The sequence below is a fragment of the Centroberyx affinis genome, unplaced genomic scaffold (genome assembly GCF_046629955.1).
Source record: "Centroberyx affinis isolate AG114_WGS23_722 - 3 ecotype Tasmania unplaced genomic scaffold, CSIRO-AGI_Caff_v1 ptg002649l_1, whole genome shotgun sequence".
NCBI lineage: Eukaryota > Metazoa > Chordata > Actinopteri > Beryciformes > Berycidae > Centroberyx > Centroberyx affinis.
In genome coordinates, this window is record NW_027280841.1 from 157,501 (window position 1) to 171,917 (window position 14,417).

The 14,417-nt window shown below is 45.5% G+C and overlaps 1 protein-coding gene across 2 annotated transcripts in view; it reads left to right on the forward strand.

The window, feature by feature from the left end:
• Window positions 1–14,417, forward strand: part of nfixb (nuclear factor I/Xb) — a 140,275-nt gene that overhangs the window by 52,573 nt on the left and 73,285 nt on the right. The window lies entirely within an intron of this gene.

Below are 14,417 nucleotides of genomic sequence, written 5' to 3' on the forward strand. Positions count from 1 at the left end.
TTTAAACAATTAGAATTCCCTGTCTATTTTTTACGCAGATAAATTTGGGATATTACCGCATTGATTCTGGAAGAGCAGAACTTTTTCTGATGGAAAATGATCCACTTTCAATGCTGCTCCATTTTGCTCCAGTATTCACAAACAATGCAAATACAAATAATTTACAGAATCCAAATAGTTTTTTGAGGTGTGTAGATGTCACATAGTGAGAGACCTTGTATCCGCAGTCAATCAATTTGAAAATGAAAAAAATGTCTTTAATCCAGTGAAATAAACAAAGAACAAAGCCGTTAATGGAGCACCAATGGTGTCGCAGGTGGCGCTGTTGATTGTAGCTTTGGTCTTCAGTCAATGTCAATGTCACTACAGACTTTAGTACACGTTTTTAGATGTTTGAAATTTGCCCTAGCCTGTGTGACTACCGATTTATGCAGTATTTCATGTAATTTATTTACAGTTTAAGCCAAGTTATATCGTCACTCCATCTGTAATTTGGCAGCCATATTATTTTGCCTTTTCAGTATTGCATTAGCCAGCGCAGTCCATTGTTGGGCCAGTTGGCTGTGTCCTGGGTTCAGGTGTTTGCAGGTAGAGTCAGGTTCAAAGTGAAAACACTGACACTCCGCTCATCACACACATAGCTACAGACACATAGACCCTTCTCCTGCCCTTTGCTATTATCCTGGGTCTAAAGTGAGGGATTCTCTTACCACAGACTGGCATACAGTTACAGAGCCTTAATGCTGCTCCTTGGCAGCGAGGTGCAGCGGTCCTCTGTGACAGAGTACCCCATGCCGGGCTCCTTTCAGCCCAGTGTGTAACTCTGCTTGAGTTAGCGGGGCCTCCGCGAGCGCCTCTTCCTGTTCCACAATGCGCCGTGGCGAACCGCGGCTCAGATTAGCTCCCAGCGAAGCCTGGCGCCCCTCGGAGTGAAGCCCTTTTTACCCCGTGCCAGGATTCACCAGCCAGTCATCCCCATACACTGGACTACCCTTCATCTTGCTGGTGTGTGTGCGTGTGTGTTTGTTTCCATGTGTTCGTGTGCGCACATGTGTAAGCTTTTATATGTATGTAAATGTTTCCTATATAAATATATTTCAAACATAGCTGCTGTTTTTCAGTCAAAGGCATAGTATTCCCTTACTTGGCTATCAGCCTTTTTATACAGTGCAGGCCTGTACTGTATATGTGTTTTGGAAAGGGGCTACATTTCATCATCAAATGTAGGTTATTGTTAACATTTGTTGACATCATTTCTCCCTGCTTCTCTGTTTGCGTTTGTGTGTAAAAAAGCAGAACACATTTGCCAAGCGGTGGTGAGTGAGCTCAGATCTGCCCCTGCTGACAAAGGCACAGGTCCTTTTGCTGTGGGAGGGAGAGGGTTTCTTTTTCTTATCCTGCTCAGCTTTTCCACAGCCACATTAACGGCAGTCTGTGCAGCACCTTGCACGTATGACTAGTATACAATAGAAAACATTAGGAAAAAAAAAATCATCTTTGTAAACATGAATTCGGCTGTTTTTCAGAGGGCTGGCTGGGGTTAACCAGAGTTTACAGAGGACAGACAGACAGTGGCTCCATTCTAACCTTTGGGGTGGCAGCGTTACAGTTTTATTCTTAGCTCCCCGTTCCAGGGTGTCTGTGTCTTGCGGAAGCTATCAGTTGCCAGGCCTGATGATTGGATCGCAGCCGTCTCACCCGCCTGTCCCCGCCGCGGTGTTTCAGTTCTCTCGTCCCACTGATGTCACCGTCGCCAGCTGCAGGGGGGGGGCAGCGGCTCTGCTTTCAAGCAGCGTGATTGACAGGACAGGAGATATACCCCCCCGACCCCCCCCCCCCCCCCCCTTCTCCTCCTCCTCTCTCTGCTTTCCTACAGTACAGTATGTGTCTCTTGCTTTTGTCCAATTATAGACTTCGGCCTTACAGGCGGGGCAGTGAGGGCAGGCTAGCTGGGACAGATCAAAGCCGCTTCAGCAGGGCAGAGCTGCAGTCTGGTCTCCACTTCTGCTCCCCAGCTGCAAGGCAAGGTGCCACTTTCAAAAAAAAAAAAAGCCTGATCACCTTCCTTTGGCAAATACCTGGCTATACACACACACACAACACCCTGTAATTGTCGCTAACCGATGAGTCGACCCCAAAAATGGTTGTCTTCTGTATGTAATACCTGATTCCGTTGCATCTGATGATGATAATAATAATGGTTCAGGGATGTGGAGGAAGTGAGGGAGATAGGGAGGGGGGGGGGGGGGGATCTGATCTCATCTTTGATCACATGTCTGTCGAAACTGAAGTCTGGCTCGCCAGTTGGGCGCTGTCGGCCTTCCTCCACCTAGAGACCCCAGATCAGGTCATGTTTTTCGAGCGACGTGTTCCATATTTGTCAGTCTGACGAATCTCCGCTGTTCCAGCATTAGTCATGTTTGGAGCCGCTGCCTCCTCATACGGCTTTCATTACTTGCGCCGTTATGATAAAAAGATGTTTCTGAGAGTGCGCCCTCCAAATCTCTTCTCTGTGCTGGAGACAGACAGACCAGAGAGGTGCCTGGGCCAGGTCCGAAAGCCAACTGTGTGTGTGTGTGTGTGTGTGTGTGTGTGTGTGTGTGTGTGTGCCAGACTCCACCATATCTCCAAGCTGCCATGGTGCAACTGTGAACCCAAGTGCTGTTCATTTACCCATCAGTGTGTCCCTGTCTGTGTTCCTGTCATTACAAATGGCCAAGAGAATATCTTTTAATAGTGCCGAACAAAGAGAGGAATCGACAGACGGCCAGACTGAGAGACTTAACGCCTTGTCACGCTTATCCATCAAACGCATCTTATCTGCTTTGCCCAATATCCTGAGCTTCAAAAGGAGGTAACGTTATCAGACTGGGTTATATAATGAAGAAGAGACCAAACAGGACATAGTGTTTTTTTTGGTTGTTTTTTTGCCCACTAATATATTTGCACTTTTATTGCACTGGTTTTATATGGTTTCTAGAGGCTATGTATTTTATTTAGAGTAGACACCGAAGTGTTGATAAGTCTGTTAATTGCTTCTGGCGCTGTTTGACCAGAATCAGAAAGAGTAAAAGACTGGACTAGCATCGTTGGTCCCGTTCAGTCGAGTTATGTAGTCTTTCGATCCAGTTTGTTTGTTGCTCAGTTACAGGGTGATGATAGCAATGTGGTTGATGTTAACAGAAGAAGAAAAGCGAGGGAATCATAAGGCTTAAAAGAAAAAAATTCGCTCTTCTTCTTTTACTTGGCTGAGACTGTCGTGCAGAGAAGAGATTTCTGGAAGGAGAACAGAATTGTGCTCCAGTGTTCTGGCATCGGTCCGTAACCCGGGCCGACGGAGAAATAGAGAGTGTCGGCGCCGTGGGAGCCACATTCATTTGGTGTGAAAAACACTGCTGGTCCGACACTTTCAACGGAAACTTTCTTACGCTTTGTTGTCATTTGAAATAATGCGCCCAATAAAGTTTGAGCTTCGGCGAGCCACTCTCATGACAGGACAGTGTCAGTGACACTGTTGCGTTTTAATATGCACTGAGGCATAGGGGCCTCCAACAGCCCCAGCTTGGCCCATTTTCAGAGCCCCCAGTTTTCCCAGTTGCTTTTCGTGGTGTACGCGTGTGTGTGTGTGTGTGTGTGTGTGTGTGTGTGAGGGAGAGAGAAAGGGAGAGTGGAGTGTGCGGAGTGTAAGGAATCGCTGGTAAACAGATTATTCCAGTATGATAGGGGTTCCAAAGGAATCAATGAAAAGACGCAAACCGTTACGCGCTCTGGATTACAGACGCTTGGTCCAATCCTCTGACCTCCTTTAACCACTTTCTCCCAACTTTCCACCACTCTATAGGTCCAACCGCTCAGCAGCTCTATGGACTTGGTAGCAGGCCAACCCGCTTCAAAAATATTCACTGTAATTATCCAGTTTAGTGAATAATACTGGAAAAAGAGAGATACACAAAAGAATGAGTATATGATTGAATTAAGTTTCATTTTGAAACAAAGGTCAGGTTTTAGCTTTGCAAATAGAAAAATTCCTTGTACCAGAAAGTGCCTATTGTGGGCAAAATGGATTAGCTTTATTTCCTAATTTCACTGTACAGTGATTTTTAATTATTTGTATAATTAAGGGTAATAACTAAATGTTATGGTGTTCCTTTTAGCAGTTTAGCAGCCCAACTCGGTTCAATTTATTCATTTTGCTTCAGGTTTATCTTATTCCCTTAATAACTGATATAACACTTAGAAAAAAATAATCTATTTTCTTTTGTCTCAAAAAATAAATTCTTTAATAATTCATTTAATTGTGAATAAAAAAACTAGAACAATGAATATAGTCAGCACATGCAATATAAAAGATTGGCTACTCTGCCCTTTTAAAGCGTTTTAGGTATAAAGCATAAAGCTTTTTCGCTATATTCATTTTACTGTAATTCCAAAAGCCTTTTCTCTTTCTCAAAAAGAATAAAACAAAGGGTAAACACAGGATGAGCATTAATTTTTTTCTTCCCCCGGTTTCTTTTTGTATTCTCTGTCTCTAACAGTGTCTCGTTTCACTGCATGAATTTGTATGGCCAGTCCTCTCTTTCTCTGTACAGGCGCCAGGCCTGAAATCTGTCTGTCCCCTAAAAACATATACCCACACAGGAGGGGTGGCTTGGCTTCTCCGCTGCCTGAGCCGAGGGGCGAGGGGAAAGGAGGAGAGGAAAGGAGAGGTGAGGACAGCAGAGGAGTAGAAGGCAGAGGAGAAGAGAAGAGAGGAGAGGAGAGCGTCTTTTCTGGGCCGGCTCCCAGCAGCCAGATTCTGATCCGTCCGCCTTGCGCCTCGTTCCCTCGGTCCAGTGGAGCAGAGCCGGGGGAAGACTGCCCTGTAATTGGGACAGCTCTTTCCATACGGAAAACGGGGCCGGAATGCCGCAAACACTCGTGGAATACAGATTCCCCTTCTCTGTGTCAGTGTGTCAGTGTGGGTTTTTTTGTATTTTTTTTTTTAATTTCATTTCAAAACCGTCTCAAACTCTGAAATGGCATTTCAGAGTAATTAAACGCAAAGCAAAATCCTCTTAAATAAAGGAACCCAACAAAATCCTTGAAATGAACGCTAATAATGCAGAGATGAATAACGAATAAATATTTCTCTTTCATTTCCCCCCCTGCCTTTTTTCTCCTTTCGTTTAATGGTAATAGATGTCAATCATAGCTGTTATACTGATATTCAGCGCTGATATAAAGTAAAAGAAAAGCGTAGAATAGAGATGATGCAAAATGCCATGTCAAAACAAAGAGAGAGGGAGGGCAGATATTCAGGCTAGTGTGGCTGGTTGGCAGCGTTTGGCACCCAAAGCTGCAGCTCTGTTTAGAAGGTGCCAGCTTTTCAAACCGACACACAGTCTCTGCCAACCTCTCTCCTTCTGATCCTTTCTTTCTCTCTTTCTCTCATTTTAACATTTTTTTTCCCCCCATATCCTCAGTTTTCGATGAACACTTCTCCCCCGCTACGCGTCCCCAGCTCCTACTGCCATTCCTATGGATTTTTTTTTTGTTCTTCAGCGGCTTGACAGAAAAACAAGCTTGAAAACATTTAAAATTTGGTCTCGTTTCGTATAGACGTCATTGCTTAAAGTGTGAAATTGTCGTTGTGTTACCAGACCATTTTTTTTATTCTTTTTTTTTTTTTCTAAATATTTTCCACTGGCTTTTGCGGAGCGAATATTGTTACTCAGTGTGATGGTGCTGCTGTGGATTCTGGTCCAAAACAAAATGGAGGATAAAGCTCAGCTCCTCTCCAATCAGAGGAGAGAATGAGTCCACACAAAGTAAATGTGTTACTGGCAAATTAACTATGGCGAACTGCGTGGTGATTATAGGCATTTATGTATAAGATGATTTTTTTCAAATATATATAATTGAAGCTTGCATTTTTTTTTTTTTGTCTTTTGCTCAATTTCTTCGGCTGGATAGGGAGAGAAGGAAATGGTGGCCAGTAAAAAAGGACTGATGCAGTTAGAGGAATTTGACTGTAAATTTCGGACAGGGACCTGGGGCCTTTCGGAGGCGAGAACGCGGTGCCGTGAGTGATGGGAGAAAGCGTTAAATGCTGGGTGTGGGGGTGGGTGGAATTACTCAATAATGATCAGAAAATTAGACCCATTATTGAGGGAGAGTAAACAGGCCTCTCTAAGTGTGAAAGGCCCCTATTCAGCCAGGACCAGGAGCAGGGCTCCTTTCTTCCTTTCATGGATCCACCCATGGCCTCGAGAGCCCCTCTTTTGTTCCCTGAAATAACAGAGTGAATATGGGAGGGGGGAGAGGTGAGGGTCCTGCTCCCAATGCTAAACATGGTATGGAACGGGATGAGGCCTTTGACTGTAATGTGCAGTGTGTACAGTGTCCATACATGGCTGTGTGTGTGTGTGTGCTGTAGGAAAATATAAATGTGTACAGGCACACTGTGAAGGCAGGTGCATTAGACAGTATGTAAGGGCTTGAATTGAAATTGAATAGAAAGGTGTTATCTTTTTGTCTTATTGCAAACAGTTTGCGCTAAACATTTCCAGTGTTTTGAATGGCAAACTTTATTAATACTCTTCTGACTCTGCATATCCAGGGGCAGTTTAAATGTTTTCCATCAACTAAACTAAACTAATATCGAATTTGTTAAAATCTGTCAGTGTTGATGAGCTCAGGAATTCTGGCAGGGCGTATGAGTGTGTGTGTGTGTGTGTGTGTGGATGTGTGTTGGTATATTTGTACACCTGGGTGTCGCTTCCCCTCTCTCCCATCTTCTTTTCTATCATCACGTTAACACGCGGCGCTCGTCACCATCTCCGTCTCCTGCATCCTTACAGTCGACAGCCAGGGGAAGGTGGGTGTAAACTAGGCGCTAATGCGACCACTTCCCTGTTTGTCAGCACAAACGTTCTAATTAATGGGAATCGGATAAATAAATAAATAAACTCCCCGTGTCTCCGAGCAGCTGAACAACAAATGCTCAGCCCAGACAGAGACAAAGGGAAAGGAAGAGAGGGATTTACACTTTGAACAAGCCGTTGGAGAGAATAAAGGAGACTGTGTTTTTTTTTTTTTTTTGTTTTTTTCTCCTCACATCACTTTTAAAGACTAATTCCCAGCTCTGCTCTCAAATGGGGAAGGGAAGATTTTCACTAATGACAATACAAACTGTAAGATTATTTTGCGTAGCTTTTTACGGTTGCATTTCATTAACTTTAACATGAGAAAAACAAAATTTCACATTTGTCAGTATTAATATTGCTTAACATGGTTACCTAACACTATAAAGGCAACGTTTTGTTGGCCATCTATCACCCTGTTATTGGACTTTGTTAAGCGCCATGTTTATCTTATCCCAATCTCAAATGACTATTTTATAGTTCATCATTGTTTCACTCAGTACCTTCTCACTCATTCTGCTCTCCCTCCCCCACGCCTCCTCTCTGAAGACACGCTGTACAGGGATCAGCCCGACTCTGGGCTCCCGCACAAAAAATCACCAAATCACCTGACACATTCACTCCATTTCTCCGTCTGTTTGCTTTTCATATGGACGGCCAGCTCCATTTCACAGGCATAATTTTGGACGGTAACATTCTCATTATACCCATCAACTGTCAACGCTCAACTCTCTCGTCTATAATTTCAGACTCATTTGAATTCTTATTGGCAGCTCCAATGCATAAATTTCATAAAAGATAGGAAAACAACACTGTTTTTTTTCTCTCTGGTGAGCAATAAAAATATGGAGGAGATTAGGGGAAAGAAGTTTATGGAATTGCATTGTTTGTTTGGGCATGTTTATCGCATGTAAGGACCTACATTTTTACTTGTTTTCCAACATTATATCCTAGTTTTGTTGTATGATGTTGAATTTAATGAAGTTGTTGTAGTTCTCACACAACAAAAAAACACTCTAAGCTGTCATGCTGCAATACAGAAATGCCCTTACTGTACCTGTGCATTGGGTAACTGTCCAGACCGGCCGGTGAGTCGGGTTGCCATGGCCACCTAGCTGTTTTTTTCTCCTCAGCGTACCTTGCCTGGGCGATATCCAAGGGGTGTCAGCGACTGGCCTGGTTGGCACGGTGAGTTGCCATGCAGTGCTGGGCCGTTACCGTGGCTCTCTGGCCCACTGAGTGGGCAACCAGAGCGCAGAGCTCTGCCAGAGGAATCCACTCGGATCACTTTCACACTATAGAGGGCATCCCCGCAGTCATGGATAGGCAAATACCTATACAGTTGAGTATGCATAAACAAAGAAATAAAAATCACATAGGTGCTACATAGCTATGTCAACATCAGGGTTTTTACCCTAAGCGGCAGTCAGAATGTGATTTTAGATACAAAGGAATAATTTTATATTCCTTTGAGCAAATGGAGGATATTAGATTTTCTTGGGAATATAGTATACTATTTCTGTGTATATAAAACTATTGGCATTGGATGTGGACCAAGTGGGACATATGAAAATATCAAATGAAACGGTAATTTTAGCGTAGATTATTCCTTTAATGTTATTCACACATTCTGTTGGGCTTAATCCAGCCCACAGAGCCTATACCTGAGTTTTATCCTCTAAGTAGCTGTGAAGTATCTTTTGAGATGGCGGCCCAGATATGAGGTAATTTAAAAAGCAGGGGAGCCTATGATGTGAGAGACTCCTCTGCAGGGAGGCAAAACTGCTTTCACTTGAACAGAGGAACACTCTTTGAAAAATATTGTTATCGTTCGTAAACATGAGCCTGCATCCCTTCGCTTTCATTTTTCAAATGCAATCTGCTTTTCCTCTTCAAAGATTAAGCCTACATCCCCAGTGGCTCTCTCTAAGTCCATAGGAGTGAGGCCACGTGTATGTTTTTATGTGTTGTTTGTGTATGTATGGGAGTGTGTGTATGTGTAAATGCACGCACGCATGTGGTGCCATAGAAGCAGGGCGAGGGACAACAAACGCTGTCTGTAGCGGAGCATATGTGCGCCCTCTCTGGACCCGCCCAGTGCCCCCGCTCACCCCGCACCTGAACCCCCTTCACACCTGGTGCCCGTGGGCCTTGTGTGTAAGAAACGGCCACAAACAGCCACACACACACATGCACAGGCTCAGCGGTGCACTGACATGACCCGGCCGTCCCGCGGTAGTCGTGGGACCTGGGACCGGCCTGGCTGCTCCTGCTGGGTGCCCCGCTCTGAGGGAGGGTGCGCAGGGGCCCAGACAGGAGGTAAACCAGGCCCCGACTGGGTCCCCCTCACTGGTCCTTGACTGGGTGCAATCTGTCGCCGCAAAAGTGGAAAGTTACTCGGGGGGGTATGAACAAAAAATGTCCTTAAAACCATATGGTCGTGATTCAATCGGAATCCAGAGCCGCTCAGAAATGATCTGAAAATGATTTGAAATTGAGGGGGTTGTAGGGGCTGGATATTACAATTACCCGTATTAGTAGGTATTTTCACAGATGTCTCTCTCTGGTATCCCTCTATAGCAGCAGCAGCAGCGCTCATCCACTCTGTTATTTGCTCTTTGTGCGGTAACATTTGATTGGTGTATTATTAGACACAGACCACCCTGCTCCTGAGCCCTACTTGAGTTTCCATTCTTCTGCTGCTCCGCTTTAATGCGAGCCGAGGCTCTCCTCCAGCAGCCCCAAAACCTACAGGCGAGCACGCAGGCAGAATTAACGTAAAGAACAGAAGAGAGAGAGGGGGGGGGGGGGAGAGGACAGAGAGGCAGAGAGTCCCTGCAAGCGTGTTCTGCTTCGGCGGAATGGTGATAGGGAGTGTAATCCAAGCCCCGGTGTTTATTTTAAGAGCTGATGATCTAGAGATGGCCATTAAAAGGAGAGGGCAAACAATTTAAGAGCAGTGAATTTGAATGGGAGGAGAGGAGTGGGTGTGGGCGGGAAGGAGGCAAGGATCAGGGCTTCTCTCCCCTCTCTCCCGCCCTCTCTCCCTGTTCTCTTTCTCTCTGTGTGTCTCTCCCTCTTCCATGCGAAAAAAAAAAATGCTTGAGATGACAGTGAATTAGAGCAATCTGGCCTTCATTCTGCGGTTAGATTTTTATCTGCGGTTTTGGCCCTAAGAACATCTCAAATCCCTGCTTTCTTTTTTCTGCCTGCTCTTTTTTTATTGTCGTTTCTGCTCCTTTCATCTGAGTTTACTTTTCCTTCTGGCCTGGCTATAGACCGGGCCCTAACGAGAGACCGTTCACACCGAAGGCTTGAGGAATGGTCCCATTATCCTCGCTACCTTGGTCCGGGGGCATTTTCCTCCACCAGGACCTAAACGCTCTGGCTGATGTGATTACTCCAAGGCCAAGTTTTCTGTTTTTGATACGTTCTTAGAGAAATTTTTCCCTCTGATGGAGTGGAAGATCTTGTCTTTGGGCCTGGATTCAAACTACACAATCCTGGCAGCCGCATAGGGGAAATCCTTATGATAGGAGACACGATTATCCCGCTAAACTAAAGATGGTTTACACAGAGAGCTGCTGTTTCATGGTTCTTGCAGACTCCGGGGCCAGCATGCATAAAAAGCTTCTAAGAATATACTATAGCTGTTTACCCTGCATCACCGATGTCAGATTGAATACATGTCATTACTACAGTATGATTTTTAGAGACAAAACGGCCTTTAGTTCAGTCATCCTGCTCTGAGATACTTCAAGACCAGATACTTTTGTCAGTCTAGTGCACTAATTTCAGTTTGTCCTTTCTCTCCTTGCCAAATGGCTGTTTGCTCGCTATAAGCTGTGGATTGCATCAAACTGTCTGACACTGATTGAGGCTGTCTCTTTGGCACTGTCAAGTGTTTTGGGTTGACATTTTTTCACTGTGCTCTGCCGAAGCCTTCCCTCTGCGTCCCAGTGAGACATATCTGATATGTTACTCAAAACCCAACTTACAAAAAGTTGCGGTTCCCATTTTTAGAGTCTCGCCCATCTCCTTTTCATTGGGCTTTAGATGTGTAATATTTTATATCCTAATGCAAAACAAACAGAGCAAGTTACACACATTCTTCCCCCCATACTGAATCGTGGAAGTCGTTAACCAAATAAAGCTCCCTTCTCTCTCTCTCTCTCTCTCTCTCTCTTCTCTCTCTCTCTCTCTCTCTCTCTCTCTCTCTCTCTCTCTCTCTCTCTCTCTCTCTCTCTCTCTCTCTCTCTCTCTCTCTCTCTCTCTCTCTCTCCCTCTCTTCCTCTCCCTCTCCCTCTCCCTCCATCTCACTTTTGCTCTCAGTGGATCTGTCCTGGCTAGAACTCTAACTGAAATAGCCTCAAGCACAGAGCCTCTTTTGTGGTCAGGCTTTTTTTTTTTTTCTACAAGGTGTTTGTGAAAAAGAACAGGATTTTTCTCCTGGCCTCAGGTCCCTCCGTCGCTCCGCTGCTGCCTGCCTTGGCTGTCTTTGTTCAGGTCTGGTCTGGTAAACAGCCGTGTCCTACACACACAGTTTATCACATCGGGGGTGAAACCTAACTGATTTTATTTTGGGAATGGCTCAGGTTTTGCTTGGAATGCCTTTGCACTGTTCCCTGGCTTCTTTCTTCTCTTTTCATCGTCAAGCTCCCGTTTCTTTTTCTCTTGGTTTGGTCTTGGTTATGTAGCTCCACCGCCGGCTCTGAGCCCCTGCACCGCTCCCCTTGGCCTTGTAGCCCAGGTCCCCTAGCTGGTACACGCAGGCCAGCTGCACCGGACGCGTCTATGACATTTGGTGTGAGGACATCTGCTCGCTGGCCAATCCCTGGCCTGGTTTCACGGCCTGCCTCACTTAGCATGCTAGCCTGCCGCTGTATCCACCTCAACATGAGGACACCAAGGACAGGGAGACGACCAGTGTGACATCCATGTAGAATTAAAATGTACAGGCTAGTTGCACATGATTGCTTTACCATTACATACAAGGATGGAAATTTAATGAATCCACCATATCTTGGCTAGTATTTTTCAGTCCAGGCCGATGCAAAATTATAGTCACTTGCCTGAATTTAAATGTGTGTTAATGGAGATGGTAGGAAGATGGCAATCTATACTCTCACTGGCCTTGTGAGGTGTTATATTGTGTTAGACATATAAATAATTAGGTGTTTAGTGTTTATTTTTATCACACATGATCATAATGTAGGCATGTGTTGGTCAGTACTTTATACATGTGAGTGAATGGAGAGCATGTATAGTCTAAAATATAGGCTATATGTATGCACTTTGTCCCATTAGTGTTGCTTTTTTAGTGTGTATTATGTACTGTGTCTGCCTGTGTTGAGAATAATAGTATACAATAAACGAGGCCATTTTTCAGCCCTAACAGAAGGGCACACACGTGTCACACACAAACACACACACACATACACACGCTCCCTCACTCAGGCGGACATGTGCTCTGCGCAGCCTGTCATTACAGAAGCCTTGATGTGGTCAGTGGGTGGCACTGAGGCCTCTTATTATTGTCATTTTATGACAACTTTCACTCTCTCGCTCAGCGGTGAACCCTCCCTCCCCCGCCTTTCCTCTCTCTCCTTCCAGCTCCCTCTCTTTCTCTCCCTTGTGTGCCCCGTCCCTCCCTCTATCCCTCCTTCTTTTCCTCCTTCCCTCCCTCCCGCTCTCCCCCGCTTCCTCCCTCCCTCCCTCCGTCTCCCCATCACATCCAAACCCACATCCATTTCTCTTGCCGTTGCAATGGCAGGCCTGTTTGTTTTTAGTGTGTAAACCATCCTGACACACATCCCCAGGGCAAAGGGCGGCTTTAGGAGTGTTTTGGCGAGGATGGGGGGGCAGACAGTTTGGTCTCAATTTGCAGAGGTATGAAATGGGAGATGGACGCGGTCCAGGGGTTGTTCCCAGCTTTGTCGATGGTGGGTGACAGTTATTGTGTTTGGTTTTTGAATAATAGGGTTGGTAACTGTAGGGTACCCCCCCCCCCCCCCCCCCCATCATCCCATGACCCGCTGATGAGTGTGTTCTGTGTATGTTCATATGTGGAGGCCTGTGTTGCAACATGTACATTCACAAAGAGTAATTTACTCAAGGTTGGCCTAAAGTTGGCTATGGGGGGGTGGGGGGGTGCTCCCCTCTCTCCCCTCTCTCCCCTCTCCACCTGTCACCCCACTGTTTAGCTTTCAGGATTTATGACATTATGATTTGTTTATTATAGGTCGTAATTTATTATTCTACCGACTGAAGTTGAATAAACCGGACTGATTGAATAGCGAGCTCCCCGCCTCAGGCAAAGGGTTACAGTATAGGGTGACTGGGTTTATGTTGCTGTTACAGAGACCTCTCTGTTAGAATATGAGAGAGAGGGAGAGCGGGAGAGAGAGATGCGGGAATAGTGGGACTATAACATATACATTAGAGGATGTTTGAAAGACAGTGAGTGACGCTTTGAGTAAGTTAGTGTTTGGGGGAATTCATGAGAAATGTATTTAAGGTGAGAGAGTGTCGGATAACTCAATAAAAGCAAGGAGACAGATCGTGAATGGGTGTGTGCATGTTTACACACACGTGCAGGTTTATGCACATATTTGTACGTGCACATTCATTATATGCACCATATGCACCCGAGTGAACGAGGTGTTTAGGAGATCAGGCCCTGCGGTGGTGTTGGGTGAGCGAGTGAGTGAAGCAGGCTGCCTGCTGGGTCACCTCGGGACAGCAGCAGGTAAATCCTGTTTAGATCAGCCCCAGGGCCTTGCTTGTTCCTTCGTTTGGCTGTGAACACCAGTAACAACACCCCCCCCCCCCCCCACACACACACACACACACACACACACACACACACACACACCTCACACCCTAATCCTCCTCCCCACAACCTCCCTAATCTTGTGCGTCAGCCCTCTCCTAACTTCTTCCAACGTTTTTGTTTACCTCCTGTGTTCTCTTTCTCTCTATAACTCTTTCCTTTCTTCATCTCACTGCTCATCCTTACCCTCGCTTAGTGCACACACACACACACACACACACACACACACACACAGACACACACACACACACTTTCTTCCTCTCATCAGGTACGCTGTGCTTTTCTCTGCTAAACAGGTTGCTGAAGGGCCAAGCTATGTCATTCCAGGTGACAAATATGGAGCAATAGGGAGGAAACGAGGGAAGGTGACATTGACACTGTTATGCCAACATACAATGGCGGCATCTGCTTGTATAGTCAGTGAACTGTAATCGGGGATGGGTCAAAGTATCGTATCACTCTTGGTTAGAGGCAATGTTAACTTAGGCATTAACTCAAAGATGGGTGAGGTTGGTGTGAGAAGGACTGTGTTAGCTCAGTTCAGGCTGCTTCCCTCCCCCTCTGCTGCAGGCAGTTAGCGTGAGTCTGTAATTAGCACCTCTAACTTTGTTAGCTCCTAATTTCATTTTCATTGGAAGCCCCATGACTAGCCCTGCTAACAATGCTTAGAGCCAAGGATACAG